This window comes from Acinonyx jubatus, chromosome A2 (assembly GCF_027475565.1).
Source record: "Acinonyx jubatus isolate Ajub_Pintada_27869175 chromosome A2, VMU_Ajub_asm_v1.0, whole genome shotgun sequence".
Lineage (NCBI taxonomy): Eukaryota > Metazoa > Chordata > Mammalia > Carnivora > Felidae > Acinonyx > Acinonyx jubatus.
In genome coordinates, this window is record NC_069383.1 from 55,687,003 (window position 1) to 55,711,719 (window position 24,717).

The window sequence follows — 24,717 nt, forward strand, 5'->3', positions numbered from 1 at the left end:
TATGAAAATCTAGAAGGTGGAACCAGAAGGCAATGCAACTAATAATACTACAGCACTGATTATTTCTTTTGACAGCACAACTGTTTCATCATAACTTGGTTATTAAATAGATGAATTAAGCAGATGTCAAAATAGACTTGAAGCTCTAGGGACCTCAGCTCTGCAAAATTATGTTATGAATTATTCCTCCTCCAGGAATACTTTTTTCCAATTGGATATTTATTATCGCAGGTAATACAAAGCTATGATAAATAACAGATAAAATACTCACTTGATCTTAGCCAAAAGGCCGAGAAGTGATGTATAACAGATAAAATAAATGAACACATTTAGTGAGTAAACAGATAATAATTATTGTTTGAAAACAAGAAAGTAGACTCTAAGAAAATAAGGCATAATAATAAAACTATATATTCTTTAAAAAGTGAACATGAAACTATTAACACACTGTAAGAGTGTAGGTAGCAGCATATCTCCCAAACTTTTGAATGAGGAAACAGTGTATTACCTGGCTTATTTATTCGTCTCTGCATGTCAAGGCACGAGGCCAAGCCGACTCTACATTTCTGCATGATACTCTATCTGCCTACCTGCAGGTTTAATTACTCTGATTTGAGGATCAATATATGGTTCAATGTCAAGATTGGCATTGGATATGGCACAGCCATGATTTTTAGTCAAATACACATGTGCATGTGACACCTTCTAATTTCCAAGAACTTATTTTTCATATTTAATTAAGGAAATATCTTGTATCTATTTTTTTTAATCTTGTCTGGAAAATTGACTTTATTTCAGATGAAATGATGGAAGGATAACTAGTGGTATTTAAAATAACAGAGGTTCGTTCAATTAAATAATTTAAATTCATTTAAATAAGAATATAAGCCCCACATGTAATTATTTTCTACATAAATTATCAAAATAACAGCTTCCTTCATCAGTTTTCTTACTACCTTCTATTACTTTCTCTGCATTACCGAAAAGGTCAAACTACAGTACAATATATTAGAGAATACAGAGCAGTGTGGTGTGGTCATGAATAAGTTACATAATAAAATAATCATAAAGAGTTAATGAATCATGAAGAGTAATAAATTCATCAGAACAAAATGACTAATAACAAAGCACCAACAAGATAAGAATTTCTATGTCAGCAGAATTACAAATGCATTAGGAGAAAACCCTTGATTTGTAAATTTGTGTTGTGTTTAGTAACTATTTTCCATACAATATCCTTTCAACTATTGTGCAAATTTTGAGGATAATTACTTGCCCCAGAATTGTGTAGTTATAATAAGGTAAATTTTTGTTAAAACCAAAATATTCTGACTTTATGTTTGCTATTCTTTTTACTCTGTTGGGTAAAATTCCAATCACACAGAACTGGGATTGCTTATTTAACCAATGGATTATTCATCTCTCTAAAAATAGAGAATTTATGTTCATCAAGTAATTTTGGCAGGTTCAAATTTACTATCTAGCCAGTAGCTTATTGATTATGCTCATAAACATTCACATTTAACAATCTACCTTTTTCTATGTTTATAGTCTTAAATGCGAATGTTTGCTATTGAATCACTGGTGATATTTGAATAATGGAGTTTTATCAGTGAATTAAGGTACCCCAGTGAACTCTCACAAAAGGTTCATGAAAGGCTTACCTGCTGTTTCTCAGTACATTTTAATGATAAATTTTTATGAATTAAAATCACCCAGCTGTTGTCTAGACCTGAGAAAAATGACTTTTAATAGTATTTAAGATAAAAACTTAATGAATTGCCTATGAACAATCCAAATATAACTCAATAACCCTGACTTCTACCTAGTTCCACAAGATTTTAGAGTATGAGCATAGCAGATAGCCATTGCGTGTTTACACATCCAGTATCCATGCCCCTTTCTTCTGGTACAGTAGCATCTGGATTTTCCTTGGGGGAGTCACCATTCCCTACTTGTAGTCTAGGCTCCAGAGGTGGGCACTCCAGGCCTGCTCACTAAAAATTCTTCTGGTGCTCTTAGGAAAGAAGAGCTCTTTCTCACACTGGGCTTGCAAAGATGGAGGAAACAGCCTGAAGCTGCTGAGGCCATCTTGCTACCAGATGTTGAGAGCTTGCTAGTAAATGAAATCAACACAGAGAATAGGAAAGCTAAGAAACTGAATAATATAGATTCCTAGTATTATTTCTTCACACCAATTATAGCCAGGTTTTACTTTTGGACTTCAGTGAAGTGAGCCAATATTTCATTCATCCATCCATTCATTTAGTTATTTCATAAGCCTGTCTGATTTGTGTTTCTGTTACTTGTAACTGAAAATGTCCTTTGGGCACCTGGTGGCTCAGTCCATTAGGCGTCTGACTTGGGCTCAGGTCATGATCTCGGGGTTCGTGAGTTCAAGCCCCACGTCGGGCTCTGTGCTGACAGCTCAGAGCCTGGAGCCTGCTTTGGATTCTGTGTCTCCCTCTCTCTCTCTCTGTCTCTCCCCCACTCAAACTCTCTCTCAAAAATATATAAACATTAAAAAACAATGAAAGAAAATGTACTGATTATTACAATGTGTGGATGGATAATTTTAGTCCAAGACATTATTGAGTTCAAAGTGAACAACTTTGAAAATTTCGTGAAGGCATGTTGAACCTCAAATATGAATTAGGGCCTTAAAAATGTTTTTGTGCAACAACAGGGACTCATTTACTCAACTGTAGCTTCCAGTAATGAGATATATGAATACCTATGCTAGTGTGCCTGTTTAGTGTTACACACACAAAAATAGGAGGATTTCCTTTCAGAATGGCAGGTGAAGTAGAGAATGATCAAATTATATGAATTAAGGATGAATCAAGTCTAGTGAATGTAATTTATAATTAAAATTATATGAGGTTTTTTTCTGAAAGTAAGTCCAGGCTTACTCTTTATATCAAATAATATGAAAGAAATATGTTCCCCTAAAAAGGCCAAAACTTTTTTAGAACATACCTTTAATTTCTTCTTTAAGATAGTGACAAGAGATTTGCTCCTTTAAAAGTGACAGCCTTTTTGGGGTGCCTGGGTGGCTCATTTGGTTAAGTGACCAACTTCAGCTCAGGTAGTGATCTCACCATTTTGAGTTCGAGTTCCACATCGGGCTCTGTGCTGACAGCTCAGAGCCTGGAGCCGGCTTCAGATTCTGTGTCTTTGTCCCTCTCTGCCCCTTCTCCACTCATTCTCTCTCTCTCTCTCTCTTTCTCTCTCAAAAATAAACATTAAGAAAAAAATTTTTAAAAAGTGGCAACCTTCGTGTTCAATTTCTGAGCCTCTTCTGCTTCCCTTTTCTCCCTCCACAAACATTTATGGTGGTACTGTCTGTTTCAGACACTGCTCAGTGCAAGTGTTGCAGGAGCGACAAGTTTGACATGAGTCCATTTCTTGTAGATAACTTGTAAATTTTATCATAAAGTTGTTACAGAGAAGGTACAAAAGTGTTCTAAGGTTTACCAAAATTATAGATGTGTCCATTCCCTAGGCAAGACCATACTGTAGGTATCTTATGCCAGGCAATGAGGTAGGAACTGCATGACATCATTTGCATTATAGTCAGGTCAGGAAACAAATCCTTAGGAAGCTTCCTTTTAAAAAATAAGATGGAAGTTTCATTTGTGTTCCCTTCCCTAACAAATTTAGTACCAAGTAACAACTCTTATCACTGCCACTGCTTCTGCCTTTTGTCTCAGAAGTCCCTTTTCAAGTATCTGAAAAGTTCTGGACCCTGAAAGGTGGCACGGCTCACTTGGCCATGGGGATTGATGGCAAAGGTTGCCCAAGTTACCCTGAAAACACAAACAGGAAGGCTTACCAAGAACCTGACCTTTTTTATTCATCTTTTTAGGAAGAAATTTTGGTTTAGGTGGCAGAGAGGTCACAACTTATTTTTAATAAATTTTGGTACCGATAAGTTTCACCTCTTCTATTAAAGTGACTTAAAAGGCAAACAAGAAAGTAGGACTGCTGGGCAAAGTGAAACTTAATTTTTTTTAATTATTTACTTATTCATTTATTTTTGAGAGACAGAGAGCACAAGACAGCAAGGGGCGAAGAGAGAGGGAGAGAGAGTATTGCACGAGGTACAGATAGAGAGGAAGAAAGAGGGAGAGTGTGAAGCCCAGTGTGGGGCTGAAGCTCACGAACTGTGGGATAATGACCTGACTAAAGGTAGGTGCTTAACTGACTGAGCCAGCCAAGATCCCCAAAATGAAACTTAGGTTTATTAAGGATTTGTAGTGTGCTATGTTATTCTTCAGCATTGACTATGTAGGCTGTTTCTAGGAAGGGTCATACATAGTTCTTGACATACACAATTGAAGGACAACAGACAGAATGGCGGTCTGTTCTGTGGTGGTCAATCTCATTAGTTTCCTTTGATAGCAAAGGTACCCTGTATATGATAGTGTAAGGGAGTTAGGTCCTTTGTAAAAGATATCCTCAAGGATTTCCTTTGAAAATGACAGCTTCAAGGGCACTTAGCTCATGCCTGGTGAATGGTGTCTCTAGTCTCTTGACTAAATCTGTGCCAATTGACCTTTATCTAATCGTGGGTTAAAGTGTTTTCTCAATTTCTCTGTTTATACTAGGACTTCTCAGATAATTAACTATGTTGGGGCACCTCAGTGGCTCAGTGGATTAAGCGGCTGACTTTGGCTCAAGTCATGATCTCACAGTTTGTGAGTTCAAGCCTCACATTGGGCTCTCTGCTGTCAGCACAGAGTTTGCTCTGTCCCCCTCTCTCTCTGCCCCTCCCCTGTGTGTGCATGTGCACTCTTCCTCTTTCTCTCTCTCAAAAATAAACATTAAAAAAAGATTATTAAATATGTTAACACAAATAGTCAGTGACCAATAGAGATAGTATGTAGCATTTCCCCAAATTATTTGACCAATGACATTACATTTTTCTCTTGGAATTTATTAGTACTAGTGTTCTGCACAATGATTTTCATGAAGTTTATTGCTGATCTAGAAATGAGCATTTTCTCTGCTAAAATCAGTCAACTGGTTTTATTTATTTTTTAATTTTTTAATGTTTATTTATTTTTGATAGAGAAAGAGAGAGAAACAGAGCATGAATAGGGGAAGGGCAGACAGAGAGGAAGACATAGAATCTGAAACAGGCTCCAGGCTCTAAGCTGTCAGCACACAGCCTGTCGCGGGGCTTGAACTCCTGGAGAGCGAGATCATGACCCAAGCCGAAGTCAGACACTCAACCGACTGAGCCACCCAGGTGCCCCAACTGGTTTTATTTCAAATAGTGTCTGGAGAATTGTCACATTTAATGTGAAAATTAATAGACTGTATGAAAGCAATGGCTATAATTTGTTATTTTTTTTCAGCTTTATTGAGAAAAAATACACATGAAACACTATGTAAATTTAAGGTGTACAGTGTGATTTGATATACACATATATATGAAATGATCACACCAGTAAGGTTAGTTAAAACCTCCATCACCTCACATAACCTTTTGTGTCTGTGTGTGTGTATGGTAAGAACATTTAAGACTTACTCTCTTAGCAACTTTCAAATATATACTACAGTATTGTTAACTATAGTCTCGAAGCTATACATCAGATCCCCCAGAACTTACTCATCTTACAACTGGAAGTTGTATCCTTTGACCAACATCTCTCTATTTTCTTCAAACTGCAGCCTCTGGCAACCACCATACTACTCTCTGTTTCTATAGGCTCGACTTTTTTTAGACTCTACACTTAAGTGAGATTCTTCTTTAAGTCTCTGTCTGACTTATTTCACTCAGCATAATGCCCTCAAGAACACCCATGTTATCCTAAAAGGCAAGATTTCCTTTTTTTTAAAGGTTGAATAATATTCCATTGTATACATACACATTTTCTTTATCTATTCACCTGTATACAAATACTTAGGTTGTTTTCATGTCTTGGCTACTATGGATAATGCTGTACAGAACACAGGGGTACAGATATCTCTTTATGCATGTGATTTCATTTCCTTTGTATATATATAGCCAGAAGTAGGATTGCTGGATTATATGGTAGTCCTTTTTGAGAAACATCCAGATGGGTTTTTATAGTGGCTGTACTAATTCACATTTCCACCAAGAGTGCACAAGAGTTCCCTTTTCTCAACATCCTCTTCAACACTTGTAATCTCTTGTCTTTTGATAATAACTTCTAATAGGTGTGAGGTAATATCTCATTATGGTGCTGATTTGCATTTCCCTGATGATTACTGTTATTGAAGACCTTTTCATGTACCTGTTGACCATTTATATGTCTTTGGAGAAATATGTTTTCAAACCCTTTGCCTATTTTTAAATGAAATTGTTTCCTTTCCTTTCCTTCCTTCCTTTCATTTTTGCTATTGAGTTGTGTAAGTCTATTATTTATTTTAGATGTTAACCCCTTATGAGATATATTATTTATAATTATTTTCTCCCTTTACATAGGTTGCCTTTTCGTTCTGTTGATCGTTTCCTTTGCTGTGCAGAAGGATTTTAGTGTGAAGTAGTTTCATTTATTTTTGCTCATGTTGCTTGTGCTTTTGATGTTAACCAAAATATTATTGCAAAGTCCAATGTCAAGAAGCTTTTCTCTGTTTTCTTCTAGGAGTTTTAAGGTTTCAGGTATTAATCCATTTTGAGTTAATTTTTGTGAGTGGTTTAAGATGGAGGTCCAATTACATTCTTTTGCATGTGGATATCCAGTGTTCCCACTACCATAACTAGGCTCTTTAATCAAGAATCTATCTTTCCCCGTTGAGCATTTGTGGCTACCTTATAAAATATTATTTGACAATATTTGCATGGGTTTGTTTCCACACTCTCAGTTCTGTTCCATTGGTTTGTGTGTCTGTTTTTATATCAGTGCCAATTTCTTTTTATTACTATAGCTTTGTAGTGCAGTTTAAAATCAGAAAGTACAAGTTCCTTAATGGCCATCTAGAAGAGACTTTAACTTTGTTAAGGAACCCTTTCTTTGGGCTGTTTCTAAATATCAAATCTACTTTTAAAAATGTTTATTTTATTTTATTTTTTTGAGAGAGAGTGAGTGAGTGAGGCAGGGGCAGAGAAAGAGAGAGGGAGAGAGAGAATCCCAAGCAGGGGATGACAGCCCAGAGCCCAAAGCAGGGCTCCATTTCAGGAACCGTGAGATCATAACCTGAGCCAAAACCAAGAATTGGATGCTTAACTGACTAAGCTACCCAGGTGCCCCTCAAATCACTTTTAAAAAATTTTTTTCAACGTTTTTATTTATTTGTGGGACAGAGACAGTCAGAGCATGAACGGGGGAGGGGCAGAGAGAGAGGGAGACACAGAATCAGAAACAGGCTCCAGGCTCTGAGCCATCAGCCCAGAGCCCGACACGGGGCTCGAACTCACGGACCGCGAGATCATGACCTGGCTGAAGTCGGACGCTTAACCAACTGCGCCACCCAGGCGCCCCTCAAATCACTTTTAAAAGAAAGATTTGGTTTTCACTTCTCACCAATTTGGAAAAAGAGAGACCAGATTATTTTCTCACCTGCCTGGAGCTTATTCCTTCTGATGCTGCTGCATCTGGACTCTCTCCCTTCTGCCTCTGTTCCAGAGTGCTATCTTTTTCCATATTTAAAGTCCATTTTTTCTTGAAACATGAGAAAAGCAGCCTTAGCAACCTCCACACTAAAGCATTTCACACACAAGCTCTTTCTCATTCTTCTGACTTCCTCGCTAGAATGGAGGTAGGTGAGAAGAGATGGAGGACGGGGCACCCTATAGTTTTTTAAACAAGGTAGATTGAAATGACCTTTTGTAAAGAGGAAGAATAAATAAGTGAGTAGTAATAAGGTAATACTTTTGACCCTTCTTTTAAACTATTTTTGTATTTGCATTTTTGTCTTGCCCTTCAAACTTGTTTTGGCTATGACAAACATTGAGCCTTGTCCTGCTGATATTCCATTGTGTGTGCCTGTACAGACATACAAAGCATTAGCAGGTCCTCAGAAATTCTAGCCTGTCTTTCAGTTTCTGGTCTTTGTTATTTCCTCCTTGTAAAATATTCTGTGCCTCACTTTTCACTTACCAGCTCCTATCCTTCCTCCAGATATCAGCTCAGATATCACTTCCTCCGGGAAAACTTACAGCTTAAGATTGAGATAGATGTTACTCTTGTGTGCTCCCAAAATACTCCCTGGTTAACATTTCCTATAGCCCTTCAAATTCTGTGTTGAAATTGCCTATTCTTTTCTGATTCTCCTGTTAAATTTTAAACTTCTTTGGGCAAGGATTATATCTTGTTCACTCATGTGTACCCAGTGCTCAGCATGATGCCTGGAACATGAAAGCTTCTAAAAATATTCTGGCTATTAGTCCAGGGTTACATAGCAAATGAGTGGCAGATCTGGATTCAAATCTGTGTACCTATGGGACATTTGTTTTGTGCTGTTACCTCTTACTCCCATACATACTCATCTAAACACGTAGCTATTAAAAATCTAGTCTTAAAAGTACTGCATGGTACAGACTGACAGTTTTTGTTAGGGAATGATCCACAGCTAAAGAAAAATTTTCTAAATACCTTCACTGAAGTGTGACAAAAGTTGGCACCACTTGTGGTGTTTCTACTACAGTGTGCTTTGTCCAACGAATGGGCCCTGATGCATTTCTCATGTGATGGAACAATAATAATCCTACAATCGAGCCATTTGGAATGAATAGATCATGGGTGAATTGCACAGAATCTCCTTCTCCAATCAAACAATGTTATTGCATAAAATATATCTAAAAGTTAGCAATGTACTTATTTAGGTTAGGAGGAATGAACTGTTTTGTGAGTGTTTCTAATAATGGAAGAAATTACAGTTTAAATCTTTTCACTTAAGTATATTTTAACTGAATTGTCATTATGTGTTGTAATTTATAATGTCTTTGTGCTACAAGACAATGTGTCTTTCAGTCCCAGCTGCAATGATGAATTATGCAAAAGTCTCCAAGTGTTTTTTCTTCTTAATCATTTTGGTGTTCGACTTTTAGATTATGGTAGCATTACAGGCTGCTGCAGCTGAAGAGAGAAAAGAGAATTTGATAATCATTCCTACAGCTGTACGCAGTGTATTTTATACCCTTGTTACTGAGAAAGTTTATTTGTAATTCAAGTGGCACAGGCTGAACACATAATCTATTCACTGTATTTATTCACCCTTTTTTAATGGTTTGTTGTTTGAAGGCCTTAATTGCCAATATCTACCTAGAGTAGAAGTAGTCAATCACATGGTGGTTTAAAAGCAAATGAGTTAAAATTTTTAAATCGAGAGATTTAGTCTCAAAATACATATTTCTGAAGTCTGAAAAACCAGGCAATCTGGGACAGATGCCTGCCTGTGCAGCATAATCTCTTGGAGTGATATAGCTGCTGCCTGGTTCCTTTCAGTCACCAGTATCTCTAGTCCCTTACACCCACACATTTCCTCCTTTTTTGTTATCTCCTTGGCTCTCTTGGCATTGATTCCTTTCTTTATTTCTTTTTTTTTTCTGGCCACAAACATTCTTTTTTCAAGTTTGTATTTAAATTCCAGTTAGTTAACGTGGTGTAATACTAGTTTCAGGTGTAGAATTTAGTGACTCTTCACTTACATACAACACCCAGTGCTCATCAAAAGTGCCCTCATTAATCCCCATCACCCACTTAACCCATCCCACCCACCTACCTCCCCTCCAGTAACCATCAGTTTGTTCCTATAGTTAAGAATCTGTTTTATGGTTTGCCTCTCATGGTTCCCCCTTATGTTCATCTGTTTTGTTTCTTAAATTACACATATGAGTGAAATTGTATTGTATTTGTCTTTCTCTGATTGACTTATTTCACTTAGCATAATACATTCTAGTCCATCCAGATCGTTGCAAATTTCATTTTTTTGATGGCTGAATAATATTCCAGTGTGTGTGTTGTGTGTGTGTGTGTGTGTGTGTGTGTGTGTATATATACATACATACATATATACATATGTGTGTATATACATATATACATATATACATATGTATGTATGTATATACATACACATATGTGTATATACATGTGTGTATATACATACACACATATATACATATATACATATATATATACATATATACATACGTATATACACACATATATACATAGACACACCATATCTTCTTTATCCATTCATCAGTCAGTGGACATTTGGGCTCTATCCATAATTCAGATATTGTTCATAATGCTGGTATAAACATTGGGGCTCATATATCCCTTCAAATCAGCATTTTTGAATCCTTTGGGTAAATAACTATCAATTAGTGAAATTGTTGGGTCATAGTGTAGTTATATTTTTAAATTTTGGAGAGCTTCCATACTGTTTTCCAGAGTGGCTGCACCAGTTTGCAATCCCAGCAACAGTGAAAGAGGGCTCTCCCTTCTCCGCAACCTTGCCAACATTTGTGGTTTCCTGTGTTACTGATTTTAGCCATTATGACAGGTGTGAGGTGGTATCTCATTGTGGTTTTGATTTATATTTTCCTGATGCTAAGGGATGTTGAGTATGTTTTCATGTGTCTGTTAGTTTTGGATGTCTTCTTTGGAAAATGTGTATTCATGTCTTCTCCCCATTTCTTAACTGGACTATTTGTTTTTCAGGTGTTAAGTTTGATAAGTTCTTTATATACTTTGGATACTAACCATTTATCAGATGTCATTTGTAAATATCTTTTCCCATTCTGTAGGTTACCTTTTAGTTTTGTTGATTGTTTCCTTCATTGTGCAGAGTTTTTTTATCTTGATGAAATCACAATAATTTATTTTTGCTTTTGTTTCTCTTGCCTCAGGAAACAGATCTAGGAAGAAGTTTCTATGGCCAACATCAAAGAGATTGCTGCCTGTGTTCTCTTCTAGGATTTTGATGGTTTCCTGTCTTGCATTTAGGTCTTTCATCCATTTTGAATTTATTTTTTGTGTATGGTGTAAAAAAGTGGTCCGATTTCATTATTTTGCATATTGCTATCCATTTTTCGCAACACCACTTGTTGAAGAGACTGTCTTTTTTCCATTTGATATTCTTTCCTGCTTGGTTGAAGATTAATTTGCAATATAGTTGTGAGTTTATTTCTGTGTTTTCTGTTGTGTTTCAATGATCTATGTGTCTGTTTTTCTGCCAGTACCATACTGTCTTGATGACTATAGCTTTGTAATATAAATTGTGATGCCTCCAGCTTTACTTTTCTTTTACAAGTTTGCTTTGGCTATCTGGGATCTTTTGTTGTACCATGCATTTTTAAGGACTGTTTGTTCTAGCTCTGTGAAAAACGCTGGTGTGGTATTTTGATAGGGATTGCATTAAATGTGTAGATTGCTTTGGGTAGTACATACATTTTAACAATATTTCTTCTTCCAATCCATGACTACGGAATGTTTTTCCACTTCTTTGTGTCCTCTTCAATTTATTTTATAAGTGTTCTATAGTTTTTAGCATATAGAACCTTTGCCTCTTTTGTTAGGTTTATTCCTAGGTATCTTATGGTTTTTGCTGTAATTTTATTTTTTTATCTTTTAAAACTTTTTTTTAATGTTTATTTATTTTTGAGGGAGACAGAGACAGAATGCAAGTGGGTTAGGGGCAGAGAGAGAGGGAGACACAGAATCCGAAGCAGGCTCCAAGCTGTCAGCCCAGAGCCTGATGCGGGGCTCGAACTCACAGAGCTGTGAGATCATGACCTGAGCCGAAGTCAGGTGCTCAACCGACTGAGCCACCCAGGTGCCCCTTTTGGTGCAATTTTAAATGGGATTGATTCCTTGATTTCTCTTTCTGCTGCTTCATTATTGGTGTATGGAAATGCAACAGACTTCTGTATGGTGATTTTGTATCCTACAATTTCAATGAATTCATGCATTAATTCTAGCTTGTTTTTGGTGGAGTCTTTCGGGTTTTCTACTTAGAGTATCATGTCACCTGCAAATAGTGAAAGTTTGACCTCTTCCTTGCCAATTTGAATGCCTTGTATTTCTTTTTGTTGTCCAATTACTGAGAATAAGACTTCCTGTATGATGCTAAATAGCAGTGGTAAGAGCAGACATCCCTGTCTTGTTCCTGATCATGGAGGAAAAGCTCTCAGTTTTTCCGCATTGAGGATGATATTAGTTGTGGGTTTTTCATATATGACCTTTATGATGTTGAGGTATGTTCCCTCTGTCCCTACTTTTTGAGGGTTTTTACCATGAAGTGATGTTGTACTTTTCAAATGATTTTTCTGCATCTATTGAATCATATAGTTCGTATCCTTTCTTTTATTAATGTGGTGTATCATGTTGCTTGATTTACAAATATTGAACCACCTTTGCAAACGAGGAATAAATCCTACTTGATAGTGGTGAATGATTCTCTTAATGTACTGTTGGATTCAATTTGCTACTATTTTGTTGAGAATTTTTGCATGCATATTCATCAAAGATATTGGACTGTAGTTCTCTTTTTTAGTGGAATCTTTATCTGATTTTGGAGTTGAGGTAGATTGAGGTGGGAAGTTTTCCTTCCATTTATATTTTTTGGAATAGTTTGAGAAGAAAAGGTATTAAGTCTTCTTTTAATGTTTGGTAGAATTCCCTTGTGAAGACTTCTGGCCCTGGACTTTTGTTTGTTGGAAGATTGTTGTTGTTGTTGTTGTTGTTGGGGATTTTTGATTACTGATTCATTTTCTCCACTGGTTATCTGTCTGTTCAACTTTTCTGTTTCTTCCTGTTTCAGTTTTGGTAGTTTATACGTTTCTAGGAATTTATCCATTTCTTCCAGATTGTTCGATTTGTTGGCATATAATTTTCCTAATATTCTTTTAAAATTGTTTGCATATCTGTAGTGTCAGTGGTTATTTATTTTCTCTCATTTGTGATTTTATTTATTTGAGTTCTTTCTCTTTTCTTGTTGGTACATCTGGCTACAGGTGAATCAATGTTAGTAATTTTTTCAAAGAACCAGCTCTTGGTTTCATTGATCTGTTCTACTGTTTTTTTTTTTCACTTCTATATCATTATTTCTGCTTTAATATTTATTATTTCTATTCTGCTGGCTTTAGGTTTTGTTTGTTGTTGTTTTTGTAGCTCCTTTAGGTGGAAAGTTAGGTTGTTTATTTGAGATTTTTCTTGCTTCTTGAGGTAGGCCTGTATTGCTATATACTCCCCTCTTATGACCACTTTGGCTGCATCCCAAAGGTTTGGGACCATGGTGTTTTTACTTTCATTTGTTTCTATATATATATATTTTAATTTTTCTTTAATTTTCTGGTTGACCCATTCATTCTTTAGTATGATGTTCTTTAACCTACATGTATGTGTTCTTTCCAAAATTTTTCGTGTGGTTGACTTCAAGTTTCAGAGTGTTGTGGTCAGAAAATATGCATGGCATGATGTTGGTCTTTTTGTACCTGTTGAGGCCTGATTTACAACCCCATATGTTATCTATTCTGGAGAATGTCCCATGTACACTTGAAAAGAATGTGTATTCTGCTGCTGCTGCTTTAGGATAAAATATTCTAGATACATCTGTTAAGTCCATCTGGTCCCTTGTGTCATTCAAAGCCATTGTTTCCTTGTTGATTTTCTGTTTAGATGATCTGCCCGTTGTTATAAGTGGGATGTTAAAGTCCCATAGTATCATTATATTATTATCAATGTGTTCCTTTATATTTTTATTAATTGTTTGATATATTTGGATTCTTCCAAGTCGGAGCATAAATATTTACAATTGTTAGATCCTCTAGTTGTGTTGTCTTGCTGCTCTTAGGATTTTTTTCTTTATCACTATATTTTGCAAATTTAACTACAATATATCTTGGAGTTGGTCTGCTTTTGCTGATTTTGTTGGGAACTCTCTGTGCCTCCTAGATTTGGATGTTTATTTCTTTCCCCAGATTAGGGAAGTTTTTAGGTATAATTTCTTCACATAAACCTTTTGCCCCCTTTTCTCTCTCTTCTTCTTCTGGGACTTCTGTGATATGGATATTATTACTTTTGATGGAGTCACTGACCCCTAAATCTACTTTCATGATCCAAAATTTGTCGTTCTCTCTTTTTTCAGCTTCATTATTTTCCATAATTCTGTGTTCTATATCACTTATTCATTCCTCTGATTCTTCCATCCTTGTGGTCACTCCATTCAGTCAGTTTGGAATCTTGGTTATTGCATTTTTCATTTTGGCTTGGTTTTTTAGCCCTTTTATCTCTGTGGTAAGGGTCTCCCTAATGTCTTCCATGCTTTTCTCAAGCCCAGTGAGTAGCCTTATGTTTGTTGCTTTAAATTCTGCATTAGGGCTGGACTTAGGCCTGGCCACAGTGACTCTGACTCTGGCTACCATTGTCCTTGGACTTGCCCGGAGACATCACACTGCTTCCCACCCTGTGATATGCCCTGTGTCTGTTTCCTAATAAAAGAAGAAAGTGAGAAAAAAATTCTGCATCAGGCATATTACATCTTTTTCAATTAGATCCCTGGTTGTAACCTTTTCTAGTTCTTTTTTGGAGGGAATGGATTCTTCATCTTGACATTTTGTCTAGCTCTTTGTCTTTTTTGTGTTAGAAAGGCCTGTTTTGTTTCCTGCTCTTGAGAATAATGACTTTATTAAGAAGAGGTCATATAATGTTCAGGACCTGGCCCTTCAAGCAGTGTCTCTGGTGTGTGCTGAATTCACTCTGCTGCTGTGTTTTGGCTGCTCTATCCTTCAGGTCAATTGTCTGCAGAGATTCTCCTTGCCCAGAGTGGGGAGTGTTTGGACCTTGTCAAGAGTGTGGTGAGTTTTAACTAGTTGTGCTCTGATCTGCTTGCTAAAAGAGACCTGATGCTATTTCCCCTAGAACTGAAGCTTTGCAGAACACTATGGTTAGTAGACATGGTATCTGTGGGGCTTGTGCTGGTTTCCTAGGGAAGGACCCTGCCACACTGGTTCTTAGCACACCTGCCCGAGAGAAGCAGTACCCTGGCAGAGGATAGGGGGGCAGGACTTGCTGTAAACAGGTTAGGCAGCTAGCGTAGGCACTGTACTATTTACTGAAGTTAGCTTATGCTGAGGGGTAGAGGAGGGAAATGATGCCAGCCCACTCCTTTGTCCCTGGAGAAGGGTCTCTGTGTTTGCTACTCTCAGGGAAACACTTTCAGAGGAGAGAATACTTTCCTCTCATGCATTACAGGCATTTATCAGATCGCTGTTCTCACACTGTCTGTTTCTGGGTCACTTGCTTGCCTGGAGCCCTGCAGCACACCTTGGGCTCTACCTTAGCTAGCCTGCTGACTTTTAAAATTGCAAACTTTAGGGGCCTGCTGTGGCAAAGACATGCTGATCCTCTGGGAAGTGGTCTTGCCACTTCTGGTCATGCCAGAGCACAAGGCATGGGCTTTGGAGCAAAGAAGGCTGAACAGACAGTGTCTGGGTTAGCTGCCCTCAACAGGTGTCTCTGTGCCTATGCTGAGGGATGGGGAAGACAAATGGTCCCTGCCAACCCTATTGTCCCCATAGAAACAATGCCATCTCTCATAGATGGACTCCAAAAAGTACAAACAGTCTCTCCTCATACAACTTAGGTGAACCTCAGGTCACACAGTTTGCCCTGGGGTTGTTTCTTGCCTCCTCCACAGAAACAAGGCACTGTCCTCAGGTCTCTATCCCAGCCATGCCCAAGGCCCTCTAAAACTCTAGTCTTTGAGCCCTACTGGTTGCAAAAACTCACAAAAATCAACCTTTCTCATTTTCCCAGCCAATGCCTTTGGAGAAGTGTTCTCCTTATGCCCCTGTACACTCAACTCTTTCTCACCTCTCTCTGTAACAAGGGCTCCCTCCCTCCACAGAACCCATGATCACTTTCTCCCCCAAATCATGTCTCTGCACTTCCTTCCTGCCTTCCTCAATGTGACCTCTTCTCTCTCTCTAGTCGTGCAATTTGTTCTATCAGTCTTTAGGTTGATTTCGTGGTTATTCAGAATGATTTCATAGTTATCTAGCTCTGTTTGAGGAACAAGGCAATCCTAGGGTCCTCCTACTACACCACCATCTTAGCTCTACCCCCCCTCCCCTGCCTTTTTTTTAAGTAAGCTCTATATCCAGGGTGGGGCTTGGTCAAATCATGGGCATTGATTTCTTAATATCTGGGCTAAACTATTCTTGTTTGAGTAAATAATAACTTTGTCAACCAATCAAATGGATCCAAACAAAATCTATTTTCAAGACAAATAGTTATTGAGTTCTTTAATTTGTAAGTGCTGGGGAGCATTTTTTTAAAAGAAGAAAGATGATATCATCCCTCAAATAAGTGAAATTTTGGCCACTATTATTTTGTATATGACTTACCTTAGTCCAGTAAGCATGTATTGAACATCTGTCTCTGAAGCCCTGAGGATGTAGCCATCTTCTTTCAAGGAATTTATAGATTTTCTGTACCTGTATCAGTCAATCTCAACAAAACAGTAAAAACACTGTGGGTTTGGGGTGGGATGGACTTCAGCCTGTTCAATAAAACAGGGTTAGAAGAATTCAACTTTTAAGAGCTACTTAGAAACATGTTAGTTCATAAATAAAGGTCATGGAATTTTCATTAAAGTGAAAAGAAACATAAATCTTTAAATGATATTCTTTACCCCCACTTCCCACCTCCCCACCACTCCAAAAAAACCTAAATGTTTTATAAGTAATTATTTTTCCTCTTGGGGAAAAAATGGAGAGTCCTTGAAAAGTAAAGTTCACTTGTGCTCTCACGGAGCATAGTTGTAGAAAGTAGGTCATGCTTTCCTCACCAAATTAACTAAATATGTTAGCCCTTGAACTTCAACAACAACAAAAAAATCACATTGTTAATGCTAGAACAACCATGGTGTTCTTCAAGGATCTGTTCCCTAGTTAGGAAACAGCTGTTTACATGTTCTTTGTCCTGGTTATTGCCTGCTAAATGCTTCAGTGTTTCTTCCACTTTCAAGACCGAAGGACACAGAGATTTGCCAATTCCTGGCACCAACTCTCTGGTGATAGCCCTAATATGGCATTTTGATTTTGATTTCTCTTATTAGTTTGATCCAATTCTCTATATTCATGGTAGCATAATGAAATGAATCCAGGATGAAAAGACAAAGTTATAAATCAGTTATCAAGCTTCAAGTCTAAGAGTTTATTTTTTACTCCAAAACTGCTTCTTAATTTCCTTTAAAAATCCTGTGATTTTGGGGGCGCCTGGGTAGCTCAGTCGGTTAAGCATCTGACTTCGGTTCAGGTCATGATCTCACAGCTTGGGAGTTCGAGCCCTGCATCACGCTCTGTGCTGACAGCTCGGAGCCTGGAGCCTGCTTTGGATTTTGTGTCTCCCTCTCTCTCTCTGCCCCTCCCCTACTCACACTCTGTCTCTCTCTCTCTCAAAAAATAAATAAACATTGAAAATTTTTTTTAGGGGCGCCTGGGTGGCGCAGTCGGTTAAGCGACTGACTTCAGCCAGGTCACGATCTCGCGGTCCATGAGTTCGAGCCCCGCGTCGGGCTCTGGGCTGATGGCTCAGAGCCTGGAGCCTGTTTCCGATTCTGTGTCTCCCTCTCTCTCTGCCCCTCCCCCGTTCATGCTATGTCTCTCTGTCCCAAAAATAAATAAAAAACGTTGAAAAAAAAATTTAAAAAAAAAATTTTTTTTTTTTAAATCCTGTGATTTTTACCACCAATAAATATCACTTTTAAGATGGTACTGGTCTCATAAGTAAGTAGAAATTTCATACTTATTGGTTTTGACCTATAGCCATGTTGACTTTCTTGAAGTCTCTACCAAACTCTACACACACAAATCAGTATTTTTGTTCCTGAAGTGCCTCTAAATGAAATCTCAGTACCTTCTTTCCATTCGATGACTTCCTAACTTTCTCAAACTGTAGCACCATTTCTGCTTTCACTATTCCATCAACAGATCTGCTTTAGCTGAGGTCTCTAAGGAGATGCACATTGCCAAATTCAATAGATTCTCCTCAGTCTTTACATCTTTCTGCAGTGTTTGACTCTTTCCTTGGAACTGCTTTACCTTGTGACATGACACTACAGTCTCCTAGTTTCTTCTTCCTTTCCTACTTAGTTTCTTTCACAGATTTCTCTTCCTCTGCCTTTTCCTTAAATAAAACAAAGCACACTTTATTTTTGGAACTTTCATGTACTTATCTGTTCCTGGAGTGACCCACTACATATTTATGTATGGAGACACACTCTTATGCCACTAGCTCTCAAAGCTGTATCCTTAGTATAGATCTTTTTTTCTTTCCCCACACTTTAATGTCCAACACTTGAATATGCATATTCACTTATAAGGAGTACAGTATTTCAACTTCAATTTACATTTTTGCATCCAAGCCTAATCCTACTTTTATCCCTTACCATTGGTGCCTTTACATATGCGAAACCCTAAATTGAAACCTGAGACTAATCCTGATCTGCTTTCTCTTAATATGGAGTTCAATCATTTAATGCAGGGAGGTGGAAAAGAGTTCCAAAGACCATTTGCTTCTGTTCCAGTGACCTGCTCTTCATCCTGCCTGTGGCCATCTGGGAATAGGCTCCCAGATCTTTACTTGGGTGATCTAATTATTCTTAGGATCTAATCTCAGGCTCCTTCTACCTCTACTAAAATCTAGTCAATGACTTCTTGAAACGTAAATCTGTCCAAATTACTCTCTGAAACAAACAAATTTCCCTTTCACAAGCTCATTGCCTATAATAGAGGTTTAGAAACCTTTTTTTTTTTTTATAAAGGAAATGTTATTTAGAAGCCCAAACAGTTAAAAGCTAAGAAACTTTTACTTCCAGCAAGCCCTAAGGAGACTCTATTCTATACCTTGAAAACCACTGGCATATAGTATAGAATCCAAATTCTTCCATATGGCAAACAAGCCCCTCTCTATCCAATCTTCCCTACCCTCATATTGTTTTTAACCTGCTGTGCACTGAATTGATCTCCCTACCTTTCCCTAAACTGGTCACTTCGGTTTGGGGCCTCTCTGCTGTTTCACATCCACTACTGGATGCCTAAATATTCTTCCTCAACTTGTATGACTGGTAACATCTGGCTTATCTTTGAGACCCAATTAAACTGTCCTCTTAGAGGCATATTTCAATGCTCCCCTGTCCTGCTTATACCCTATATCCCCAGCAGCATAGATTGCTCCTGCTTCTGAGCACAGTAGTGTGTGTGTGTGTATGTGCGTGCGTGTGTAATTTTTATGTCTGTTTTATGTCTATTTTATGTCTATTTTACATATATTTCAGGTTGTTTGTGAATTAATTTCTCCCTTGATACTATAAATTTCTTGAAAGTGAGCGCTATACTCATCTTTGTATTCCCAGCCTTTAGTGGAATGCTTGGATCAAATTCAACATCTGTTACCTTTTGCAGTGATTTTAGGTAATTTTCCTTTTTCTGGAAAAACATCTAATCTTTATCTTTAGAAGCACAAATGCACTTACCCCCTTCTGCACAGTTCTACAGTGTCCTACTGTGGTTCCTTTAGTTACGATGACAATAAGTACCAGCCAAGTGATTCAACTTCGTACATTTTCATTTAAAATTTTAGAAGTTTTTTAAGATCTCTCGTTCATTTGTTAATATATCCAGCAAGCATCCATTAAGAATCTATAGTATAGTAGGTACAGAGGAGAGAAAAGAAATGGGGAACGAAAGAGAAGCAGGGATATCCATTTTCCTATGTTAAGTCTTGCTGTCCATGGTGATAGCTTTCAAACTTAACACATTCTGGAACCTTTGAATTTGGCTTTTAATACACTAATCCTTAGAGCACATGGTGAAATTTAAGAAAGAAAGAATAAAGCCTTCACAATTCAGCCTTTGCTTTTAATGTGTCTACCATATTGAAGTCATTATCACTTCAGAAATGTATACTTATATGATGTGAAACTATAGCCAGAATTCATTTTCTATCTGAAAATTCTGTGATGTCTTCCTTATATTAAGGTAACTATGGAAGTTTCTTTGACTTTCAGTATTTCATGTCTATTACTTGTGTAATATATGTGTAAAGTGTTTTTTCTCGTTTGAGTATATTTGATACACAATGGTACATTAGTTTCAGGTGTACTGTTTAGTAATTAGGTAAATTTATACATTATGCTATGTTCACTACAAGCTAGCTACCTGTTACATTGTGTTACAATGTCCCATTATATTGCTATTACAGAACAAAGGAATTTTTATCCATTTGGGAGGCATGTGTGGTTTGGTTCATGTGGCTGTAGGTCATTAAACTGAGAATCAAGAAGCGATTATATTATCTTTATAAAAAGTCCTGAGTTTATTATTGGGGAAAAAAAAAGACACTCTAATTAAAGATAACTCATGACTGCCAAACTCAAGCTATTTATTGCTTGGAATGTTCAAATTTTTATGCAATACACATAGAAAACACTTGGCTTTTCTTGGATTGCTTTGCATTTTTAGGAAAGGAAAAAGGGAAACTAATATTTATTGAATGTCATTTATGTACTAGGATAATGTCAGATACTTTTCCTTTAATCTTTCCCACAAAACTTGAAGCAAGAGGTGTGACCTACATTTTTGCCAAAGTGGGAGATGGATCTCAGGGGAAGTGAGTAATTTCCCAAATTCTTCCCTAGAAATTGACAGAGTCTGATTTAGAATTCAGAGCTCCAAAGTCCATCCACGCTCTTTCTGTATGCAATATTGCCTCGGACACAAATGTTCAAGGCCAGTGATGAATAATATTACCCAAGAAAATGGGAAAAAGTATGCCATTTTAAAGTGATAACATTTTAGGCCTGACCTTTTGCTATTTGTTTCAGTGGCACATTCTATCTATTTGTAACGATGACTCACTTTTCACTATTCATAGCTCATTTCTACTTCTTTCCTAAGGCTGGGAGGCTTATTAGAGTTGTTCTTATAGTGCAGTATACAGGACGTATAAGTCTACTAACTAGAAATAACAATTTAAAAAATATTTTGGACATCAGCATAACAAGCATTTGTTTTTCTTATTGAATGGAAGGGAATATTGAGTGAACTTTCCCTTTTTCTGCCTTATTTGACCCTGATGCAAAAATTTCTTTCTAATTATCTGTTCTTTTAAATTATTATGTGTTTTGTGGTTACTGAGGCTTTCATAAGTCTCACATTCTTTTGTGATTATATGGTACACTGTAGTCCAGTTTTTGTATATTATGTAAAGAGATTTGCTGTGCAAATATAAGATTGCTGCAAGGGAAGTCTGTTCTAGAACAGCAGACTTGGAACTAATGTGAAGTTTGATACTTTTTTATTGAATTAGAAATTTCATATTACAATTTTATCTCAAAGCTTTAAGATACATTGCAGTTATTACTTGAACAGTGGAATACTGTGTAAAACTTTTAAAAGATGTATGTTACCATGATTTCCATTATTTCTCTCCAGATCATATTAAAGGTTTCTACACACTCAGATGACAACTAAATATACTTCATTAACACTTATTCACAAACTTACTACAGTGTCGTACACTTATCATAGTAGTAAGATGGCTACAGACTTTTCTTAGGCAAGCAAAAAATTAACAAATTGCAGCTTGTGCTTTTCAAATGAAGGCAGCCCATTATTAAAACAAATTGCAATCTAAAACAATGGAATAATGAATAGGAGGAATTAGATCTATATTTTAATATACTCACTTTTATGTTTCCATAAGCTTTAATAAAAGCTAAATTTAGCAATACTTCAAATTATAAATTAATAACTGAATATTTGAAATAACGGTATGACAGTTTTATTATTTTCTACAATTTCAGTTAGATTCTGCTTTGAATTCTTACCAGTTTTATTTTGCAGAACAGAGAATCAAAAGAGGAAACTCGTATTTTTAAAGTAGTAACCGAGGGGCTCCTGGGTGGCGCAGTCGGTTAAGCGTCCGACCTCAGCTCAGGGTACGATCTCGCGGTCCGTGGGTTCGAGCCCCGCGTCAGGCTCTGGGCTGATGGCTGAGAACCTGGAGCCTGTTTCCGATTCTGTGTCTCCCTCTCTCTGTGCCCCTCCCCCGTTCATGCTCTGTCTCTCTCTGTCCCAAAAATAAATACACGTTGAAAAAAAAATTAAAAAAATAAAAAAAAAATAAAGTAGTAACCGAATAACAAAATTGTGTCAATGCTTATCCTATCCTGTCTGCTAATCTAATAACTTGCTGGGTGTAAAGATTTCTTTAAAGACACTGGCTATCTCCCTGCCACTTCTCCTGCCCATCCCCCCACAACTCTATCCTATGAAACAATCTGTGTTTCTTAATAGACACTTAGCAAGAAATAATTTTTGGTGAATGGAATCAAACACAGAAAAGAAGATGCTTTTTTTTTTTTCTTAATCATCTATGTCGTTTGACACAGATGAAAGCCATAATCTCTGCCTACATTGTCACATTTGGTGGCAGAACCAAGTCTAAAATCTAAACCTCGACTGATATTTATGCCACACCACACTGTTGCTTATACTGAGTTCAACTAAGGATTTTCCCATGGTTTGTGCTGTGCATATAAGTATATTGCCTTGACATCTCACAGATTTTAAGGGATATTCATTCATCCCACAGGTGTTTATTGAGTATCTACTATATGCTAGAGATACAGTTATGACTTAGATGAACAAATTCCTCATCTTCATAGGGCTTACATTCTAGTAAGGGAGATGGACAATAAATAAACTGTCAGATCTATAAGATAGTAATAGGTATTCAGAGCAAGGTGGGGGGATAGAGTATTTTGGATAGTAACTTTGTGAATGCATTGTTTGGGTATATTACTTTTTTCAATGTTTATTTTTGAGAGAGAGAGAGAGAGTGCACACATGAGTGGGTGAAGGGCAGAAATGGGGGGAGGGAGAGAGAGGGGGAAAAGAGAGAGGGACAGAGGATGCTAAGCGGGCATCTCTGTGCTGACAACAGAGAGCCAGAGACAAGAGAGCCTGAAGCAGGGTTTGAACTCAGGAACCATGAGTTCATGACCTGAGCTGAAGTCGGATGCTTAACCCAGGTACCCCATATTAGTTTTTCAAGTAAGGATGGAATTGAGACTTTTGGGGGAATGTATTGACAGAAGGTATACTTTTAACAACTTTAGCCTTTGTAATCAATTCAGTATATTTGCATACTCATGGACACACACACACACAAAGTGGGTTAGTTAGATTGGCATGGCAATGGCTTTTCTGAAGAATTGTTAAAATTCTATTTTTAATACAGATTCATCTCTTTCATTGTGAGTGCTGCCATTCTCTTTTACTCCAATTTACTTTTTTAAAGAAACTTCCTTGTTTTTAAATTTTTTTTAATGTTTATTTTTTGAGAGAGAGAGAGAGAGAGAGAGAGCACAAGCAGAGGAGGGACAGAGAGAGAGGGAGACACAGAATCTGAAGCAGGCTCCAGGCTCTGAGCTGTCTTCACAGAGCCTGACTCAGGGCTCGAACTCATGAACCACGAGATCATGACCTGAGCTGAAGTCAGGTGCTCAACCGACTGAGCCACCCAGGTGCCCCTACTCCAGTTTATTTTAATGGAATTGTTATCTAACAATGTTAACACACCTAACTGTTGATATAAAACTTGAAAGGCCAAGAAATACAGAAAAAAATACAATAGAATGACTTAACAAAACAAAAAACACACTGGGGTCTCTTCATACAACTGTGAAGAAACTCTTCCCATTCCTGGGGGATTCCAGTGTATTGTGGAGAAGAAAGGCCTTATGCTCCCTCTCATCCTGTTTTATCAGGAAAGAGTAATGATGGTATTCATAACTTCTGAATGTCCATAAAGCAAGTAGCAAATGTTTTCTTCTTATCTCCTCTACTTTTTTTCAAATATCTGAGTTTCCTTCTACAACTGAAAAACAATCATAAAGTTGGTAATGATGATAGCTAACATGCAGCTAATATCAAGCTCTTACCACATTCTTAACATTAGCACTAGGAATTACTAATCACTAATAACTTCCTGGCAGTACAGATGCAAATATTTACCTGAATTATTTTACTGAATGAAAACAAAATCCCCATGAGTTAAATATTATTATGTTCATGTTGTGGGTAGTAGTCCTAAAAAAATTAAACATTTTGCTCAAGGTCACACATATAATTGGGGGAGTGGACACGGACCCTAGCAATTAGACTTACATTGTTAACTCTTAAGCAAAAGCCATCTATGTGAATCTTTTATTCTGATAAATAAACTTGTGGTTCTGGTTCTAAGTGACAAGTGGAGAAAAAATGAACTGCATGCCATTAAGCACAAAATGTCTGAAGGTGCTGTCTGGTCATGATCAGTAAGAATGTCTGAAGGTGCTGTCTGGTCATGATCAGTAAGAATGTCTGAAGGTGCTCACTGGTCATGATCAGTGCATACTCCACTGTGGTGAAAGATTGTGGTTTTTCTAAGTATCTGTCCACTTTTCCTGAGGGTGATCCCCATGAGCACTACAGAGTTTTTAAACACATAGGTTGATAGAAACAGAAACCTTGGAGAAAATTAGATAATTTTTTCCCTGTTATATTTTAGACAAGTCCTCTGGGTAAAGCATTTCTAGAGTATGTTTGGAAAGACCAGGGAAAAGCCTCACAAATATCAACCAAAATCAAAAGAGTACTTGTGGTTGGTGGATACATGACTTTCTGGTTTCTGCTTCTTCTTCTTCTGTCTCTTGTGGCTACTGAGAGTGAAATTATTCACATTTGCA

General features: G+C 37.2%; 1 protein-coding gene across 5 annotated transcripts in view; it reads left to right on the top strand.

Moving 5' to 3' along the window:
• Positions 1-24,717, top strand: part of MACC1 (MET transcriptional regulator MACC1) — a 538,854-nt gene that overhangs the window by 347,425 nt on the left and 166,712 nt on the right. For 2 of the 5 annotated variants that reach the window (XM_053218326.1, XM_053218327.1), the window contains exon 1: positions 3,829-4,191. The exons of the other annotated variants lie outside the window; for them this stretch is intronic. The gene's annotated coding sequence lies outside the window, so the exon portion shown is untranslated. Of the gene's footprint in view, positions 1-3,828; positions 4,192-24,717 lie in introns of those variants that run through there. 5 annotated transcript variants of the gene reach the window in all.